The sequence below is a fragment of the Pollicipes pollicipes genome, unplaced genomic scaffold (assembly GCF_011947565.3).
Source record: "Pollicipes pollicipes isolate AB1234 unplaced genomic scaffold, Ppol_2.1 Scaffold_6052;HRSCAF=7182_pilon_pilon_pilon, whole genome shotgun sequence".
NCBI lineage: Eukaryota > Metazoa > Arthropoda > Thecostraca > Pollicipedomorpha > Pollicipedidae > Pollicipes > Pollicipes pollicipes.
This window is the reverse complement of record NW_023596805.1, coordinates 18,729,145-18,749,620: the sequence shown is the minus strand read 5'-3', so window position 1 is coordinate 18,749,620 and position 20,476 is coordinate 18,729,145. Positions and strand designations below refer to the sequence as shown.

The 20,476-nt window shown below is 47.9% G+C and overlaps 3 non-coding genes across 3 annotated transcripts; all 3 read left to right on the top strand.

Annotated features, from left to right (window-relative positions):
• Positions 1–419: 419 nt before the first annotated feature.
• LOC119104941 (U6 spliceosomal RNA) lies at positions 420–529 on the top strand. The gene has a single exon (XR_005095025.1). It is a non-coding gene; the product is annotated as a U6 spliceosomal RNA (small nuclear RNA).
• Positions 530–5,502: 4,973 nt separating this feature from the next.
• On the top strand, positions 5,503–5,609 carry LOC119104938 (U6 spliceosomal RNA). The gene has a single exon (XR_005095022.1). It is a non-coding gene; the product is annotated as a U6 spliceosomal RNA (small nuclear RNA).
• A 5,193-nt stretch (positions 5,610–10,802) lies between these two features.
• Positions 10,803–10,909, top strand: LOC119104931 (U6 spliceosomal RNA). The gene has a single exon (XR_005095016.1). It is a non-coding gene; the product is annotated as a U6 spliceosomal RNA (small nuclear RNA).
• The last annotated feature ends 9,567 nt before the right edge of the window (positions 10,910–20,476 follow it).

Here is a 20,476-nt window from a genome sequence, read left to right as displayed (position 1 = left end):
GCATTGTTGTGCTCGCATTGGGATACTCAGCATGGGGATTTTTTGCAAGTTACCAGAAGGGGAGGGGTGAGGACCGTCGCATTCCTGGGGATTAGTGCGGCAGTGGCGGATACCACGGTCAGTGACGTCAGCATTCCACAGCTAGTTCGCTCCACGCCACCAGGGGACGGCGAGCGCAGGAGCAGCGCGAGGCAGTCCCTCTGGAAGGAAAAATAACACATTATTGCTAATACACTATACATCAGAATCATCTGATATGGACAAATCCATGCACAAAGTGACAAATCAAGGAATGTGGGCACATGGAATACGCAAAACACCACTAACTGAGACCCAGGGCGTCGCAGAGACCTGCAACTTGGATACGACAGCGCTCGAATGGAGAACTTCACTATAGCACATTTCAACTACACCCCAATGTACTTGCTTCCGGCAGTACATATACTAAAATTGGAACGATACAGAGAAGATTAGCATGGCCCTCCTGCGCAAGGATGACACGCAAAATCGTGAAGCGTTCCTAATTTTTCCTTTTTGAATGGCAAAAAAAACAGCAGTTTAAAAATGTAAATAGCCCCAAAACGCGTCGTATGCAACTTTACCACATGGGCGCCCTCTCGCATAACAGCACGACACATCAATCTACTGGAAACGAACTACATTTCAAAAACAATTCGAGCAAATGAAGTCAGTCGATGATCACATCATGCTACTTACTACTGCTGAAGGAGACACAAAACACTGCAAAATGCTTCTTGGTTCTCTGAGCTTCTTGAGGCGTCGATCATTAAAAATTGCCTAGAATACGTATTTTGATAAAAATGACACAGCAGGCAAAGCTGAGTCCCTGGAGACGTATTATTACGAGTTAATATCATTTGAAAACCAGAGTATTATGTCCGCAAAAGGTACCGTTCGGCAACATATTTCGGACACTACATAGATGGCGCTAGTTACGTTACAAAAACCATCCAGGTGGCGTTGCGATCGCAAGCAGGCGCACATTTCGCTACATCGGTGCGACGCCGCATAAATTACCTCCGATTAACGGTCTGTCCACGCAAAAGCGCCATCCATGGTGCTGTTAACGCCATGTCTAGTGTGAGTCACGCAACGCAATGCTTATCCAACGCAATAAACGGGCGTCTTGTTTCGGGGTCGCCACCACGGGTTTTGACCTATAGGGCAGGATTTTCCAGGGGCCCTAATGGACAAAAAGGGCCTGCTCACCGGGGCCTCCTAAGCTCATGTCCAACTCCGTTTTTTGAGCCAGGTCAGAACTGGCGCACAGATTTTGGGATCCAATTTCCAATGTTTATCATTCAGCTCAGCCCGGACTCACCGCTTGGGTTGAATTATTGGGCTCATGACACACGCAGTTTGCAAAATCAAAGATAGCCGTATGAATTTTCCGGGATCGTCTCCTGGAAAAAATCCTCCATCCGGAGAGCCTATTTTTATACTTATTCCACGGCCAAATTTGGCAGTTTTTCCTTTAGCGTCCCAAATCCGTGTTGCAAAACTACGCCCTTTCCGCAAACACAACATGCCAAATGAAAAACAAATATCTATGGCAGAGCTATTGTACCTCCAAAAAATAGCTCCTCATTCTCATCTCATTTTTATCTAGACCACCTTGCCAACATCAAGACCTTATTCAAACGCATTTAAAAACACCTGAATGCGCCACTTACTTCCCAAGCTGAATGTCGCGTCTGCCTTCTGACGCATCAGGCGTCTGGATCACAGCCAAAACGCTCGGCATCGCCCCACGCAGGTCCGCGCTACTTTCTCCCCGACTGCTAACTGAAATGCAGAACAATGGCACAATTGATGAAATAGTGAAAGAGTCCCTCCGTATTCACACAAAGTTTACTCATGCGGAAGTATGTTGTATGCACGTGCGGTGTGAGATTCTTGTCGGGACAGACGTTCAAACAGTGCTCCCGCGGTGCGTCACATAAGGTGTCAGCCATAGCTAGAACAAAAGAACCATCATGACACTTTTTTGATCGCCTGTATCAACTGAATGCATTTGGGGCCTGATAGTTTATCTTTGACCTTTGGCCCGAGATTACAGGTTCAATTACATATATTCATACATAGAATATATTACCAATCGCAGAATCTAGTTAGGACCAATCCCCTAGCGTTTTCCGCGAGCTTCTATCGCTCTAAGTTTGGAAGCGGCAGGGAAGGGTGGTGGGGGTGGGGGTGGGGGTCACATCGACTATCCAATCAGTCCTCGATCTGGAAGAGGGCCACCCAGGGCCGTGGTTAATAATCTTGTACCCAAACGTACCAGAGAAAAGTCAAAAGCAAAAAACTACGTAAGCTCCCCTTGTGCAATCATACTACTCTGATTTCCTTCTCTGGCACTCACAAAAACCTATCACGTGTTTGTGTTTTATTAAAGATGGCTGGTGACAAAGCTGGTCAATTCAAGGCGACAAAGTAGCAAATCAGTGTAACATTTCGCTCACAGTTTTCATACCAGAGGTTAGCAACAGTAAGTGCGTTAGCCACCTAAAGATCAAAGCAATGGTAACTTTCCACGATCATTTCAAGACGCTTATCGCAAACGCGCCTCCGCATCCGTATCTTCGATACGAAATAGGCGACGTTTAGGGTAAACGTCGCAAATGTCAGTCCTGCGTCATTATTGAACACGGCAAAGGACACGCTCAATCTGGCACGCATCTTCACTTAAGCGTTTGTTTTTTATGGTCCGAATTCAGCTCGAACATAAGGCAGGTTTTCTTTAAAACCAACAAATGGCTCAAGCATGAATATTCTTGAATTACTTTGACATGTTATTCTTGATGAACAGACTTAAAAAATTACGGCAAATAATTTTAATAATGAAAAGGTTTGGTTAAGATAAGCCCAGAATCAGTTGCTGTCATCTAGCGGGGAGCAGTTTCAGAGATATCAGAGCTTCGTACTATTCTGAAGACGCTAATTCGCCAAATGAAACAATGGGGGAGGGGGGGGGGCAGTGGGGCATGTGCCTCCCTTTTGAATTGTTACGAGTGTTAATGTTCATATACAGAAATGTCGACATTGAAAAATTCAGAACAGAGGCCTTCCGATTACTAGTGATTTTTCTGGTCCAGCACATGCCTTTCATTGTTTTGAGATACGAAACTTAAGGCGGAAATCCACGCCCAGCCATGTTGTCTTTTAATCTCAGTGCAGCATTTAAATGCCTCTCTTCAGGGCTTTCACTGGGATCCTCGGTTACATAACAAATAGCCATGCACTTGCAAGACGGAGGCAAAAAAGCAAACCAACAAAAGTGACGACGGTGGAAACCTCACCAGTCGCGCAGCACCTGCCCACCTCTTAGCCTTCCCCGACGTGGAGATACCTGAGGCCTGTATTTGGCCGCTTAAGAATAATCGGTATTTGAATCTAGTTCGTAGATTTGAAGACTCACAAAAATAGGTTCCGCAGTGCTCCAGATTAACGAAAATATTGGGGTCTCCCCAAAAAATGAGGAGCAGAATAACATCAAAAAGGAACCACTCAAACCACCTCATATTTTGTAATTGTCAAAACTTGGTTTGAGCCTTGAGTCACTGCTTTAATTAAGCTCGACGTTTCACGTTTCACGTCTCAAGCGCGCTTTTCCTGTTTCACTGTCGTGGGATAGTTCGAAAATGTCATATTCTTGTATGGTAGTTTAATCTATATTATCACTTCAGCCATGATTGTTCCAAATAATTAACTAATGTCAGTTCCTTCCGTTGGGAATTTTCATTAGTGCCAAAACGAAAATCTTCGTGATGCAAAACTAACTTAATGGCAATTATCACAAGGTTCATGTTCATCCGAGCATTTCGGGGAGCGTGTTGTCCCAGAAATTAGACATCCGGCAGTTCAATATTTACACAGGTGAAGACAGCAACAACGTACGTTTTTACTAGTTTATTACAAATTATCCCCCAAAACAGCCGACAAAAATCAACCGTGGTGCTTGTGTCCTATCTCCACAACAATGATGCGCCTACGAATCACAAGCTCCAATCATATCGTCGAGTTATCATGGAATAGTGGGTTCATAAATATTTATGCAGCCCAATTAAATGTTATGACTCCTTTTTGGCATTACGCTGTAGCTGAACTCATTTTAATTGCTTCAAAAGCAAATAACAGCTCCGAAACATGTCATCCGAGGAACATAGGCGGAAACCAGCCAAAACACCAGGTGCAAGAAAAGACAAGGACATATATATATATATATATATATATATATATATATATATATATATATATGACAGCTCAAGTTGACTGAAAGATCCTGGTCTTCATGAACAAATTCGAAGGTACCGTCTCGCATTTTTGGCTTGCCAGCTAACATTTTTGAGCACCTAAAGCCCGAAACAGAACAAATCTACAAAACTGACACTGCCCAGTAGGGCTGTTGTGAGCTTTCGCTTATCACACGCACTAACGCTATCTGCCTGAAGAATCCTCTAAATCAGACACAGCCCGTGTGCTCACGAGGTACTACCAAACCGTGGGTGTACTACTGACATGGTCGATGGCCATGCCAGCACGACTAAATGTGTAAGCGGTGGCTTTCAAATGCTAGCCAATCCCTTCTTATCTGGCAGCAGCAGAGTGAGCTGGGCATGAATGGCTTCACATGTTTCGAAAAAGTCCTAGGACAGCTACAAGCGCGCCAATCGGCAGCCCACGCGCCGCTGCCGGCTGCGCCACAGCTGTCCCATGCCATCCGGTGCGCATGCACAGACGGCCGGCGCGCGGCGGCAGGCGCCTGCCCGGCCGTCGGACCGGCGATGGCAGGGAAAAAGACAGACGCTGTATGATCCCTTGGTGGCCGCTGGGCCTAGCTGGCTGGCGGGAGTGGCAACAACGAGCTGGGTTCCTCACTGGGAACTGCTGCACGCCACCGTGTCGTTGACTGAAGGCTGACTAGCCAAAAGTGAACGCCGATTGGTTGTGGCCCCGTTATTGATTGCTGCGCTTGCTATCGGATGACGTAACCAGCCGTTGAGCCTGGAATAGAACAGCATACGGTGGTGAGACCAGACGAATCGCATTGAAAGTCATATCGCATTGTTGTGCTCGCACTGGGATACTCAGCATGGGGATTTTGCAAGTTACCAGGAAGGGGAGGGGTGAGGACCGCCGCATTCCTGGGGATTAGTGCGGTAGTGGCGGATACCCACGGTCGGTGACGTCAGCATTCCACAGCTAGTTCGCTCCACGCCAACAGGGGACGGCGAGCGCAGGAGCAGCGCGAGCAGTCCTCTGGGAAGGAGAAAAATAACACATTATTGCTAATACACTATACATCAGAATTAATCTGATATAGACAAATCCATGCACAAAATGACAAATCAAGGAATGTGGGCACATGTATTACGCAAAACACCACTAACTGAGACCCAAAGCGTCGCAGAGACCTGCAACTTGGACAGACAGTGCTCGAATGGAGGAACTTCATATAGCACATTTCAACTACACCCCAATGTACTTGCTTCGGCAGTACATATACTAAAATTGGAACGATACAGAGAAGATTAGCATGGCCCCTGCGCAAGGATGACACGCAAAATCGTGAAGCGTTCCTAATTTTGCTTTTTGAATGGCAAAAAAAACAGCAGTTTAAAAATGTAAATAGCCCCAAAACGCATCGTATGCAACTTTACCACATGGGCGCCCTCTCGCATAGCAGCACGACACATCAATCTACTGGAAACGAATTACATTTCAAAAACAATTCGAGCATATGAAGTCAGTCGATGATCACATCATGCTACTTACTACTGCTGCAAGGAGACACAAAACACTGTAAAATGCTTCTTGGTTCTCTGAGCTTCTTGAGGCGTCGATCATTAAAAATTGCCTGGAAAACGTATTTCGATAAAAATGACACAGCAGGCAAAGCTGAGTCCCTGGAGACCTATTATTACGAGTTAATATCATTTGAAAACCAGAGTATTATGTCCGCAAAAGGTACCGTTCGGCAACATATTTCGGACACTACATAGATGGCGCTAGTTACGTTACAAAACACCATCGCAGGTGGCGTTGCGATCGCAAGCCAGCGCACATTTCGCTACATCGGTGCGACGCCGCATAAATTACCTCCGATTAACGGTCTGTCCACGCAAAAGCGCCATACATGGTGCTCTTAACGCCATGTCTAGTGTGAGTCACGCAAGGCAATGCTTATCCAACGCAATAAACGGGCGTCTTGTTTCGGGGTCGCCACCACGGGTTTTGACCTATAGGGCAGGATTTTCCAGGGGCCCTAATGGACAAAAAGGGCCTGCTCACCGGGCCTCCTAAGCTCATGTCCAACTCCGTTTTTGAGCCAGGTCAGAACTGGCGCACAGATTTTGGGATCCAATTTCCAATGTTTATCATTCAGCTCAGCCCGGACTCACCGCTTGGGTTGAATTATGGGCTCATGACTCACGCAGTTTGCAAAATCAAAGATAGCCGTATGAATTTTCCGGATCGTCTCCGGAAAAAATCCTCCATCCGGAAAGCCTATTTTATACTTATTCCACGGCCAAATTGGCAATTTTCCCTTTAGCGTCCCAAATCCGTGTTGCAAAACTACGCCCTGTGGTGAAAGCTTCATGACCGTCACACATGACAGATTCGCACACAGTACCTCACTCACTCTCAGCCCCAGCACCGCTCCAAAGTGGAACGCGTCCGTGTCAAGAAGCCGGTGGATCAAGATCGCTGGAAGGCGATCGACAGCTTGCACCAACCGCGCGGCGGCACCGCGATGTTCAAGGATACGACCACAATGAAGACAAAATGAAGACCTTTCCGCAAACACAACATGCCAAATGAAAAACAAATATCTGTGGCAGAGCTATTGTACCTCCAAAAAATAGCTCCTCATTCTCATCTCATTTTTATCTAGACCACCTTGCCAACATCAAGACCTTATTCAAACGCATTAAAAACACCTGAATGCGCCACTTACTTCCCAAGCTGAATGTCGCGTCTGCCTTCTGACGCATCAGGCGTTCTGGATCACAGCCAAAACGCTCGGCATCGCCCCACGCAGGTCCGCGCTACTTTCTCCCCCGACTGCTAACTGAAATGCAGAACAATGGCACAATTGATGAAATAGTGAAAGAGTCCCTCCGTATTCACACAAAGTTTACTCATGCGGAAGTATGTTGTATGCACGTGCGGTGTGAGATTCTTGTCGGGACAGACGTTCAAACAGTGCTCCCGCGGTTGCGTCACATAAGGTGTCAGCCATAGCTAGAACAAAAGAACCATCATGACACTTTTTTGATCGCCTGTATCAACTGAATGCATTTGGGCCTGATAGTTTATCTTTGACCTTTGGCCCGAGATTACAGGTTCAATTACATATATTCATACATAGAATATATTACCAATCGCAGAATCTAGTTAGGACCAATCCCCTAGCGTTTTCCGCGAGCTTCTATCGCTCTAAGTTTGGAAGCGGCAGGGAAGGGTGGTGGGAGTGGGGGTGGGGGTCACATCGACTATCCAATCAGTCCTCGATCTGGAAGAGGGCCACCCAGGGCCGTGGTTAATAATCTTGTACCCAAACGTACCAGAGAAAAGTCAAAAGCAAACAAACCTACGTAAGCTTCCCCTTGTGTCAATCATACTTACTCTGATTTCCTTCTGGCACTCACAAAAACCTATCACGTGTTTGTGTTTTATTAAAGATGGCTGGTGGCAAAGCTGGTCAATTCAAGGCGACAAAGTAGCAAATCAGTGTAACATTTCGCTCACAGTTTTCATACCAGAGGTTAGCAACAGTAAGTGCGTTAGCCACCTAAAGATCAAAGCAATGGTAACTTTCCACGATCATTTCAAGACGCTTATCGCAAACGCGCCTCCGCATCCGTATCTTCGATACGAAATAGGCGACGTTTAGGGTAAACGTCGCAAATGTCAGTCCTGCGTCATTATTGAACAAGGCAAAGGGCGCGCTCAATCTGGCACACATCTTCACTTAAGCGTTTGTTTTTTATGGTCCGAATTCAGCTCGAACATAAGGCAGGTTTTCTTTAAAACCAACAAATGGCTCAAGCATGAATATTCTTGAATTACTTTGACATGTTATTCTTGATGAACAGACTTTAAAAATTACGGCAAATAATTTTAATAATGAAAAGGTTCGGTTAAGATAAGCCCAGAATCAGTTGCTGTCATCTAGCGGGGAGCAGTTTCAGAGAAATCAGAGCTTCGTACTATTCTGAAGACGCTAATTCGCCAAATGAAACAATGGGGGAGGGGGGGGGGGCAGTGGGGCATGTGCCTCCCTTTTGAATTGTTACGAGTGTTAATGTTCATATACAGAAATGTCGACATTGAAAATTCAGAACAGAGGCCTTCCGATTACTAGTGATTTTTCTGGTCCAGCACATGCCTTTCATTGTTTTGAGATACGAAACTTAAGGCGGAAATCCACGCCCAGCCATGTTGTCTTTTAATCTCAGTGCAGCATTTAAATGCCTCTCTTCAGGGCTTTCACTGGGATCCTCGGTTACATAACAAATAGCCATGCACTTGCAAGACGGAGGCAAAAAAGCAAAACCAACAAAAGTGACGACGGTGGAAACCTCACCAGTCGCGCAGCACCTGCCCACCTCTTAGCCTTCCCCGACGTGGAGATACCTGAGCCTGTATTTGGCCGCTTAAGAATAATCGGTATTTGAATCTAGTGCGTAGATTTGAAGACTCACAAAATAAGGTTTCCGCAGTGCTCCAGATTAACGGAAATATTGGGGTCTCCCCCAAAAATGAGGAGCAGAATAACATAAAAAAGGAACCACTCAAACCCACCTCATATTTTTGTAATTGTCAAAACTTGGTTTGAGCCTTGAGTCACTGCTTTAATTAAGCTCGACGTTTCACGTTTCACGTCTCAAGCGCGCTTTTCCTGTTTCACTGTCGTGGGATAGTTCGAAAATGTAATATTCTTGTATGGTAGTTTAATCTATATTATCACTTCAGCCATGATTGTTCCAAATAATTAACTAATGTCAGTTCCTTCCGTTGGGAATTTTCATTAGTGCCAAAACGAATATCTTCGTGATGCAAAACTAACTTAATGGCAATTTATCACAAGGTTCATGTTCATCCGAGCATTTCGGGGAGCGTGTTGTCCCAGAAATTAGACATCCGGCAGTTCAATATTTACAACAGGTGAAGACAGCAACAACGTACTTTTTTACTAGTTTATTACAAATTACCCCCAAAACAGCCGACAAAAATCAACCGTGGTGCTTGTGTCCTATCTCCACAACAATGATGCGCCTACGATCACAAGCTCCAATCACATCGTCGAGTTATCATGGAATAGTGGGTTCATAAATATTTATGCAGCCCAATTAAATGTTATGACTCCTTTTTGGCATTACGCTGTAGCTGAACTCATTTTAATTGCTCAAAAGCAAATAACAGCTCCGAAACATGTCATCCGAGGAACATAGCGGAAACCAGCCAAAACACCAGGTGCAAGAAAAGACAAGGACATATATATATATATATATATATATATATATATATATATATATATATATATATATATATGTAACAGCTCAAGTTGACTGAAAGATCCTGGTCTTCATGAACAAATTCGAAGGTACCGTCTCGCAATTTTTGGCTTGCCAGCTAACATTTTTGAGCACCTAAAGCCCGAAACAGAACAAATCTCAAACTGACACTGCCCAGTAGGGCTGTTGTGAGCTTTCGCTTATCACACGCACTAACGCTATCTGCCTAAGAATCCTCTAAATCAGACACAGCCCGTGTGCTCACGAGGTACTAACAAACCGTGGGTGTACTACTGACATGGTCGATGCCATGCCAGCACGACTGAAATGTGTAAGGCGGTGGCTTTCAAATGCTAGCCAATCCCCTTCTTATCTGGTAGCAGCAGAGTGAGCTGGGCATGAATGGCTTCACATGTTTCGAAAAAGTCCTAGGACAGCTACAAGCGCGCCAACCGGCAGCCCACGCGCCGCTGCCGGCTGCGCCACAGCTGTCCCATGCCATCCGGTGCGCATGCGCAGACGGCCGGCGCGCGGCGGCCGGCACCTGCCCGGCCGTCGGACCAGCGATGGCAGGGAAAAAGACAGACGCTGTATGATCCCTTGGTGGCCGCTGGGCCTAGCTGGCTGGCGGGAGTGGCAACAACGAGCTGGGTTTCTCACTGGCAACTGCTGCACGCCACCGTGTCGCTGACTGAAGGCCGACTAGCCAAAAGTGAACGCCGATTGGTTGTGGCCCCGTTATTGATTGCTGCGCTTGCTATCGGATGACGTAACCAGCCGTTGAGCCTGGAATAGAACAGCATACGGTGGTGAGACCAGACGAATCGCATTGAAAGTCATATCGCATTGTTGTGCTCGCACTGGGATACTCAGCATGGGGATTTTTGCCAGTTACCGGAAGGGGAGGGGTGAGGACCGCCGCATTCCTGGGGATTAGTGCGGTAGTGGCGGATACCCACGGTCGGTGACGTCAGCATTCCACAGCTAGTTCGCTCCACGCCAACAGGGGGCGGCGAGCGCAGGAGCAGCGCGAGCAGTCCTCTGGGAAGGAGAAAATAACACATTATTGCTAATACACTATACATCAGAATCATCTGATATGGCAAATCCATGCACAAAATGACAAATCACGGAATGTGGGCACATGTATTACGCAAAACACCACTAACTGAGACCCAAAGCGTCGCAGAGACCTGCAACTTGGACAGACAGTGCTCGAATGGAGGAACTTCATATAGCACATTTCAACTATACCCCAATGTACTTGCTTCGGCAGTACATATACTAAAATTGGAACGATACAGAGAAGATTAGCATGGCCCCTGCGCAAGGATGACACGCAAAATCGTGAAGCGTTCCTAATTTTTCTCTTTGAATGGCAAAAAAACAGCATTTAAAAATGTAAATAGCTCCAAAACGCGTCATATGCAACTTTACCACATGGGCGCCCGTCTCCCATAACAGCACGACACATCAATCCATTGGAAAATAATTATATTTCAAAAACTATTCGAGCATATGAAGTCAGTCGATGATCACATCATGCTACTTACTACTGCTCAAGGAGACACAAAACACTGTAAAATGCTTCTTGTTTCTCTGAGCTTCTTGCGACGTCGATCATTAAAAATTGCCTGGAACACGTAATTCGATAGAAATGACACAACAGACAATGCTGAGTCTCTGGGGACCTGCTTTTACGAGTTAATATCATTTTGAAAACCAGAGTATTATATACTCAAGAGGTACCGTTCGGCAACATATTTCGGACACTACATAGATGGCGCTAGTTACGTTACAAAACCCATGCAGGTGGCGTTGCGATCGCCAGCCAGCGCACATTTCGCTACATCGGTGCGACGCCGCATAACTTGCCGCCGATTAACGGTATGTTCACGCAAAAGCGCCATACATGGTGCTGTCAACGCCATGCTTAGTGTGAGTCACGCAAGGCAATGCTTATCCAACGCATTAAACGGGCGTCTTGTTTCGGGGTCGCCACCACGGGTTTTGACCTATAGGGCAGGATTTATTTTCCAGGGGCCCTAATGGACAAAAAGGGCCTGCCCACCGCGGCCTCCTAAGCTCATGTCCAACTCCGTTTTTTGAGCCAGGTCAGAACTGGCGCACAGATTTTGGGATCCAATTTCCAATGTTTATCATTCAGCTCAGCCCGGACTCACCGCTTGGGTTGAATTATTGGGCTCATGACTCACGCAGTTTGCAAAATCAAAGATAGCCGTATGAATTTTCCGAGATCGTCTCCTGGAAAAAATCCTCCATCCGGAAAGCCTATTTTTATACTTATTCCACGGCCAAATTTAGCAATTTTCCCTTTAGCGTCCCAAATCCGTGTTGCAAAACTACGCCCTGTGGTGAAAGCTTCATGACCGTCACACATGACAGATTCGCATCACAGTACCTCACTCTACAGCCCACAGCACCGCTCCAAAGTGGAACGCGTCCGTGTCAAGTAGCCGGTGGATCAAGATCGCTGGAAGGCGATCGACAGCTTGCACCAACCGCGCGGCAGCACCGCGATGTTCAAGGATACCGACCACAATAAAGACAAAATGAAGACCAAATCTGGTTCCCGCACCGCATTTTTTACAAACACAACATGCCAAATGAAAAATCGATATCTACGGCAGAGTTATTGTCCCTACAAAAATAGCAATCATTTTTATCTAGAGCACCTTGCCAACATTAAGACCTTATTCAAACGCATTTAAAAACACCTGAATGCGCCACTTACTTCACAAGCTGAATGCCGCACCTGCCCTCTGACGCATCGGGCGTTCTGGATCACAGCCAAAACGCTCGGCATCGCCCCACGCAGGTCCGCGCTACTTTCTCCCCGACTGCTAACTGAAATGCAGAACAATGGCACAATTGATGAAATAGTGAAAGAGTCCCTCCGTGTTCACACAAAGTTTACTCATGCGGAAGTATGTTGTATGCACGTGCGGTGTGAGATTCTTGTCGGGACAGACGTTCAAACAGTGCTCCCGCGGTGCGTCACATAAGGTGTCAGCCATAGCTAGAACAAAAGAACCATCCTGACACTTTTTTGATCGCCTGTATCAACTGAGTGCATTTGGGCCTGATAGTTTATCTTTGACCTTTGGCCCGAGATTATAGGTTCAATTACATATATTCATGCATAGAATATATCACCAATCGCAGAATCTAGTTAGGACCAATCCCCTAACGCTTTCCGCGAGCTTCTGTCGCTCTAAGTTTGGAAGCGGCAGGGAAGGGTGGTGGGGGTGGGGGTGGGGGTGGGGGTCACATCGACTATCCAATCAGTCCTCGATCTGGAAGAGGGCCACCCAGGGCGGTGGCTAATAATCTTTTACCCAAACGTGCCAGAGAAAAGTCAAAAGCAAAGAAACTACGTAAGCTTCCTCTTGTGCAATCATACTTACTCTGTTTTCCTTTCTGGCACTCACAAAAACCTATCACGTGTTTATGTTTTAATTAAGATGGCTGGTGGCAAAGCTGGTCAAATCAAGGTGACAAAGTAGCAATTTAGTGTAACATTTCGCTCATAGTTTTCCTACCAGAGGTTAGCAACTGTAAGTGCGTCAGCCATCTAAAGATCAAAGCATTGGTAACTTCCCAAGATCATTTCAAGACGCTTATCGCTAACCCGCCTCCGCATCGGTATCTTCAATGCGGAAATGGGCGACGTTTAGGGTAAACATCGTAAATGTCAGTCCTGCGTCATTATTGAACAATGTAAGGGACGCGCTCATTCTGGCACGCATCTCCACTTAGGCGTTTGTCTTTTTTATGGCCCGAATTGAGCTCGAACGTAAGGCAAATTTTCTTTAAAACCAACAAATGGCTGAAGCATAAATAGTCTTGAATTACTTTGAGACCTTATTCTTGATGAACAGACGTTAAAAATTACGGCAAATAATTTTAATAATGAAAAGGTTTGGTTAAGATAAACCTAGAATCAGCTGCTGTCATCCAGCGGGCACAGTTTCAGAGATATCTGTTGACAGAGCTTCGTACTATTCTGAAGTCGCTTAATCGCCAAATGAAACAATATGGGGCACTGGGAGGGGGGGGGGCGGGGGCACTGGGGCATGTGCTCCTCTTTTTGAATTGCTACAAGTGTCAATGTTCATATACAGAAATATCGACATTGAAAAATTCAGAACACAGGCCTTCCGATTACTATAGGGATTTTTCTGTTCCAACAGATGCCTTTCATTGTTTTGAGATTAGAAGCTTAAGGCGGAAATCCACGCCCAGCCATGTTGTCTTTAAATCTCAGTTGAGCATTTGATTGATGATTGGGGTTTTAGGGCGCGTCGACGTCTAGTGCCATTTTACACCGATCCAGTTCAGCATTTAAATGCCTCTCTTCAAGGCTTTGGCTGGATTCCCCGGTTACATGACAAATAGCCATGCACTTGCAAGACGCAGGCAAAAAAACAAAAACAACAAAAGTGACGACGGTGGAAACCTTACCAGTCGCGCGGCACCTGCCCACCTCTTGGTCTTTCCCGACGTGGAGATACCTGAGCCTGTATTTGGCCGCTTAAGAATAATCGGTATTTGAATCTAGTGCGTAGATTTGAAGACTCACAAAATTAGATTTCCGCAGTGCTCCAGCGGAAATATTGGGGTCTCCCAAAAAAATGAGGAGCAGAATAACATCAAAAAGGAGCCACTCAAACCCACCTTGTATTTTTTAAGTTTAAAAACTTGGTTTATGCCTTGAGTCACTGCTATAATTAAGCTCGACGTTTCACGTTTCACGCCTCAGACACGTTTTTCTTCTTTCACTGTCGTGGGATAGTTCGAAAATGTGATATTCTCCTGTGGTAGTTAAATCTGTATTATCATTTCAGCCATGATTGTTCCAAATAATTAACTAATGTCAGTTCCTTCCGTTGGGAATTTTCATTAGTACGAAAACGAATACCTTCGTGATGCAAAACTAACTTAATGGCAATTTATGGCAACGTCCACGTTTATCCCAGCATTTCAGGCAGCGTGTTGTCCCAGAAATTATACACTGGGCAATTCAATACTTACAACAGGTGAAGACAGCAGCAACGTACTTGTTTTTACTAGTTTATTACAAATTGCCCCCAACAGCCGACAGAAATCAATCTTGGTGTTTGTGTGTCCTATCTCCACAACAGTGATGGGCCTACAATCGCAGGCTCCAATCATATGGTCAAGCCATGACGGAATAATGGGTTCATAAATATTTATGCAGCCCGACTAAACGTTATGACTACTTTTTAGCATTAAACTGTAGCTGAACTCATTCTAATTACTTAAAAGCAAATTACAGCTCCGAAGTTTGTCACCCGGGAAACTCAGCGGAAACCAACCAAAACACCAGGCGTAACAAAAGACAAAGATATATATATATATATATATATATATATATATATATATATATATACACAAAACAACTGAAGTTGACTGTGAAAGATCCTAGACTTCATGAAAAAATCGAAGGTATCGCTTCGCAAGGCTACATTCTGAAGCCCTTCCTGTTGACAGGCGCAAGCAAGTGCAGCGTCTAGGGGGGGGGGGGGGGGGGCATTCGACATTCGCGTCCGGTCGGAATGCCAGTGTCGGAGGATATTCTGGCGCTGCTTTACGAAACACACGTGTATTTTTAATGATTTGAACGTGGCAGGGAGAAAGTTGGGGTTACCAACTGACGTAAATCATGTCAGAACTGGATCCGTGTGTCCGATCAGAGTGATCTTTGAGGTTACATAACACTTGGATTGGTTTCAAATGGCTACCAGGTCTAAACACTCAAGTCAAAAAACACTAAGTAGTGTGATTATGTTATAATCACTAGCTACCAAAGGAATCGAGTTTTTACGTGTGCAGCTATGGGCATCACCGATCTTGAGATGAACGTAATAGCGACGTCTGAATTCTGAAGGAATCCCTCCGACACAGTGTTGGATCAGTAGGCTGGCGCCCCTTATCACAATATCTAGCAACATTATAGAAATGTCATATCTCTGTTGCAGCAGCTTCTGAATAAGTGCTGAAATCTTAAACACCACTGGAACCGTTTGTTACAGGCGCACATGGGCTGGGCTGACAATTTGCTGGACGTTAGTTTGGCATTGGTGCGTCTGCAGCGCAAACCATGCGATACAACGTACAAAGATGTTCTTGTGGCGAATGTCTGGTCCGTAAAGTCAGGCTGGGTGCTCGCCCGTCCCACATCACACGCAGCGCAGGGACAAGTCGTCCATATCGACGCATCCATGGCGATGAGGACGCACACCACGCAGAAACAAACTACCGAATCACCACCTGTCATCGCCGCCACCTTTCATGACCTTGTTGTCATGTCATTGTCATGAAGTCCAGAATTTTGCAGTCAAATTGAGCCGTTTTGAGTTTTCCTTCGTCCTTTGTTGCACCTGGCGTCTTGGCTGGTCCCCCCCCCCCCCTTTAGTTTCTCGGATGAGAGGTGTCCCGTTTCAAAGCTGTTCTTTGCGTTTTAAGGTAACTGAAATGGGTTCAGCTATAGCGTAATTGCTATTAAGTGGTCAAAACACCTATTGAGCTGCGTAAATATTCATGAACCCATAATTCCGTCATAATTTGAGTACACACTTGGAACATGTGAGTGCAAGTAATTCATCATTGCTGCAGACATATGACACACAAGCACCACTGCACATTTTTGTCGGCTATTTGAGCGTAATCTTGCAACCAAGTAGTGAAAAATCACGTTGTTGTTTACAACTGTTGCCATTATGGAATTGCCCGTTGTCTGATTGCTGCTTATCAGAGGTGTCAATTGCTGCGCATGAATGGAGGGGAAGGGCGAGCCGAGGACTTCGTCTACATTTATCGTTTTCCTCAATTATTTTTGGAACAGTGTAGCAAACAATGGGGCTCGAGCCAGCATTGGCGGCCGAAATCAACATAAGGAGAAAATCATTGCAGCAACCATAGCCACTTACCGCATGCGCAGGCTCCCAACCGGCCGAGCCAGCAGTTCTGTCGGTGCTCTCGCCGCTGCCACGAGAGCTGCTCAGGAGCACCGAACCCTGGCGGAGCACCGAGCTCTGGCGGAGCACCGAGCTCTGGCGGTTCCCGCCGTTCCACTGCGCGTGGTCGGCCTCCGGAGCAAATCACGAATACAGCGGTGCACACGCATTCAAAAAGCACGCGCGGCTGCGTCGAAAGGGTTCATAGTGCCGAGGCAGGCCAGTGTAGTCTGACCCCAGGAATACGACACGAACGACAGTGACGATACGACGCGAATGTTACGGCGGTAACGACCACGGAAGCCACTCGTGCTCGTGGTACGTGTCGGGCAGTGCGCCGATGTGTCGTACTGGCCGACACGCGCCACCCCTGCCATGCACGCAGGCCTTTGACACGCAGCACAGCGCAGAAGCTGCTCCAGACCTGATAGGGTTGGCGCCGGGCCGTCTCCGCCTCCGTCTGCCGCCCCGCCGCACTCGTGCCCACGTGAGCCGCGAGTCGGGGCGCGGGCCCCCATCCCCGTAACTGAACCGGTCGCACAACTGACGGCCGTCCCCGCGGCGCCGCCGTCGGCCACCGCGCCGGGGGGAGAGCCGGGCGGCCGCCCGCCCCGCCCCTCGTCTCGGGTCGCGGACGCTGTTATCGGTGAGTCGCCCCCTCCCCCTCCCCACGACTGTCACGCCCTCGGAACGGCTCTCTCCGCCTCCACAGGGAGGGTCGTGTCGTCCGGCCGTGAGGCACACGTGACGTCACCATCGTAAACAGGGGCGAATACAGGGGGCCGACGCCGGGCGCAGCCACGTGCACAGCTCAGGACCGCACCGGACCGCGCAGCTCAGGACCGCACCGGACCGCGCTGCTCAGGATCGCGGTGACGGTCTGGGCCCCGGGCCTCGGGACCTGCTGGCTAGCCATGAGGCGGTATCGACGCCCTTCACGACACCGGGCTGGGCCGACCCTTCAATATGGCGTCAAGAGGTGCCGACCACTTTGGCTTGATCACTGGGGTGCTCACCACTCAAACGGGCGCTGCTGACCACACTGTGGGTATTGACAGACATTTGACATACAATTTCCCCACTTGTATGTTCTTATAGACAAATTTCTACATAATTTACTAGCATTTATTGGTAATGGATGGCAACATAAGACATTAGTTGCTTGCACGCAAATGATGAAATTGGAAACATATATTTCAATAAACAAATTTCCAGTCATACAATACATGCCACTTCATGAATATGTAATTCATGCCATACTATAGCTTTAAAAGTGAACTACCATTGCCAAATAACTCAAAACTAGTCAGCTCTATCTCCCTGGCGAATGCTTTATGCTGATCGACGCCAAAATATCTGAGTATGTGGTTGTCAACAGGTTTGGTCGGTCGTTCCGCCCCTCACACGGGTTGAGCTTTAGTCCTTGACAACCTTGGCAGCTATGCACTCAGACGGCGTAAATGTCATTTCAACGGCACCGACCGCGGCGTACCGATTGATACGTTTCGTGGTGGTCGGTCACATAAGCTCCGAGCATAGGGCTGTTGTCTTCGGTGATCACATGAAGTCTCGGCCGGACCACCCCACACACAACGGCGAACTGCCGCCCGCAACGCCGACAGGGAGACCCCCTACGCGCCCCGAGCAGCACCTCTATCCTCCTGCCCAGCCACCCGCAGCACGATCGGCGTGCGACTCGCCGGCGCCACCGCGTCCCACCCCATCGGCGTGTCCACGGGCTAACGCATCGCCCCTGAGCCGTGACCGTTTCCCTCACTTGGACATGAAACATCGCCCCACTCGGCTTACATTTTGACACTGTCCTGGGGCACGATCTATTGCTACAGCTGTCGTCAGGTTTTGCAGGCTCATTTCGGTTTATTCGAAACAATCCACGAAGTGGGTATTAATGCACCATGTCAAAAGACAAGGGACACAGCACGGGTGTCCATTTGTATTCTTCTGTGAGGGTCCTGCCCCCCCCCCCCCCCCTCAATACTGAGTTGGGCCCCTCCAATGTTGGTTTGGTCCCCCAATGTTTTTGGCTGGAATACCACAAAACCTAGGTAACAGATGATCATAACACAAAGACTATCTATCTTCTTTGATCTTTCTGAGTAGTGGCGCCTCGCACCAATCGCATAACAGAGTCGTGGTTGCTCTCACCACAAGATAAGGATCGTAACAGCTGATCGGATAAACGATGCAATACACTTCACATACCTAGCGCCATAAGATACGCAATGGTTTGTGAAGTTAAAGTAAAGAGCTCTGGAATATGGGGATGACCTAAGCCCTTCATGGCTAACCCCCGTCCCCGTCCCCCACAACCAAAACGCGTGCCGCCTCCCATGACCGTCATAGAAGAGCGCCACCAACGCCCCCAGGTAGCCTCTAAAGGGGCGCTTCACGTGCCGATCATAAGAGACGCGTGTCCAGTGCCTGTTCCCTGGATCCAACCCCTATGACTTCTATGCTGCTTAAATTAAAGGTTTGTGCAAATCATAATGACGATATCAACATACACTGCGTTTAATCAAAGCAAAAGTGGCTAAATCCGATGCCAAAAAATGGGGGAGGGGGAGGAGGGGGGGGGGGGGGGGGTAGGTTGTCGGGCTTTCGGTTCGGCCCGACAATCATTTACAAAAAATTGACACCTCTGGGACACACTACACTTAGATCGGCTCTCACGCTCGCGCGGGGCGACCAGGCGTAAAATTTATAGGCAAGTTGAAGCGCCAAAAAGAAAACTGACAACATGCCATGCAGATAAGAGACAGATCCTGACAAGAGGCGTTCCTTACATCTTACGCATGGCACGCGTACCTACACGTAAGAATGGCGTCCGTTACATCTGACGTTGGTCGATAAGCCCTAGCCATACCGTCCCTGTCGTTAAGTCTCTGCCCTGTCCACGCTCCTGAGAACGAGCGCGATCATGCACAGAACTGAATCGTTTAGTGCAGACTGCTAAACGCAGGCACCGCACAACCCGCCACAATAGCTTTACCCGCATCCTCGCGAGCAAAGTAGCGCCTCACCATTTTCGCTAGGTCCTGCCCTGCCCATGTCCACCACAGCTCGTTCCCACAGCTCCGCACATGAGGCGAGTCTCCTACCTGGTCCGCATCCGAACGTGGGAGCATCCGAGTCCACCAGACGCCACAACCGCACCGCAGCCACCCGACCGCACCGGGTCCTGCCTGCCCTGTGCGCGCACACCCACACACCGCGCACATTTCCGCACAGCTCCGATGCCTTCACGGCCAGCCAGAAGCTGTGCCCGCAAACGGCGCTCCACATCCCAGCACACTAGACAGAGCAAGGTGAAACACGCGCACAGATCTGCCGCGCCCAGGCTGCTATGGACGGCTGTAGACCTCCCGCCGCACGCGGCCGGCGCCAGCTGACTGCGGGGCGATCGGCTGACTGGCGGTTTAGCTTCCAGGCCTTGGGGGCCGGAGCTGCGAGGGGCGGGGCAACGGGACGGAGGGGTGTTCTCCAGTGATGCCGCGGGAGTTGTTGGGTCTGTTGTCTGGCTAGGTGCTAGGTGTTGTAGGAGCGCGGGAGGAAATTAGAGAGGGGAGGGTACTAGTGTACTTAATAAATGTGAACGGCACTGTAAACTGAATGGAACATGGACAGGCGTAAGCGCAGGGAAGAAACGGGGAGGTCAGGGCCGCCGTTTTTGAGAATGTTAAAGGGAATACTCCATGTTGGACGATATTGAAGCAAGCACCAGTCGTGACGAAACAAGCTCACTTTCAACTACTGGCACCTAAGGTGACAGTTCCCACAGATGATTAGGGGTGGGCAGAGCCGAGGGCCCGACAAACTACTCCCTCCTCCCCCTCCACTTTTGTCTCATCCCGTTTAACCCACTGCTTCAGCGAAAGGAATGCTATTGCTCATCGTTGCATCATCTAAAAACTG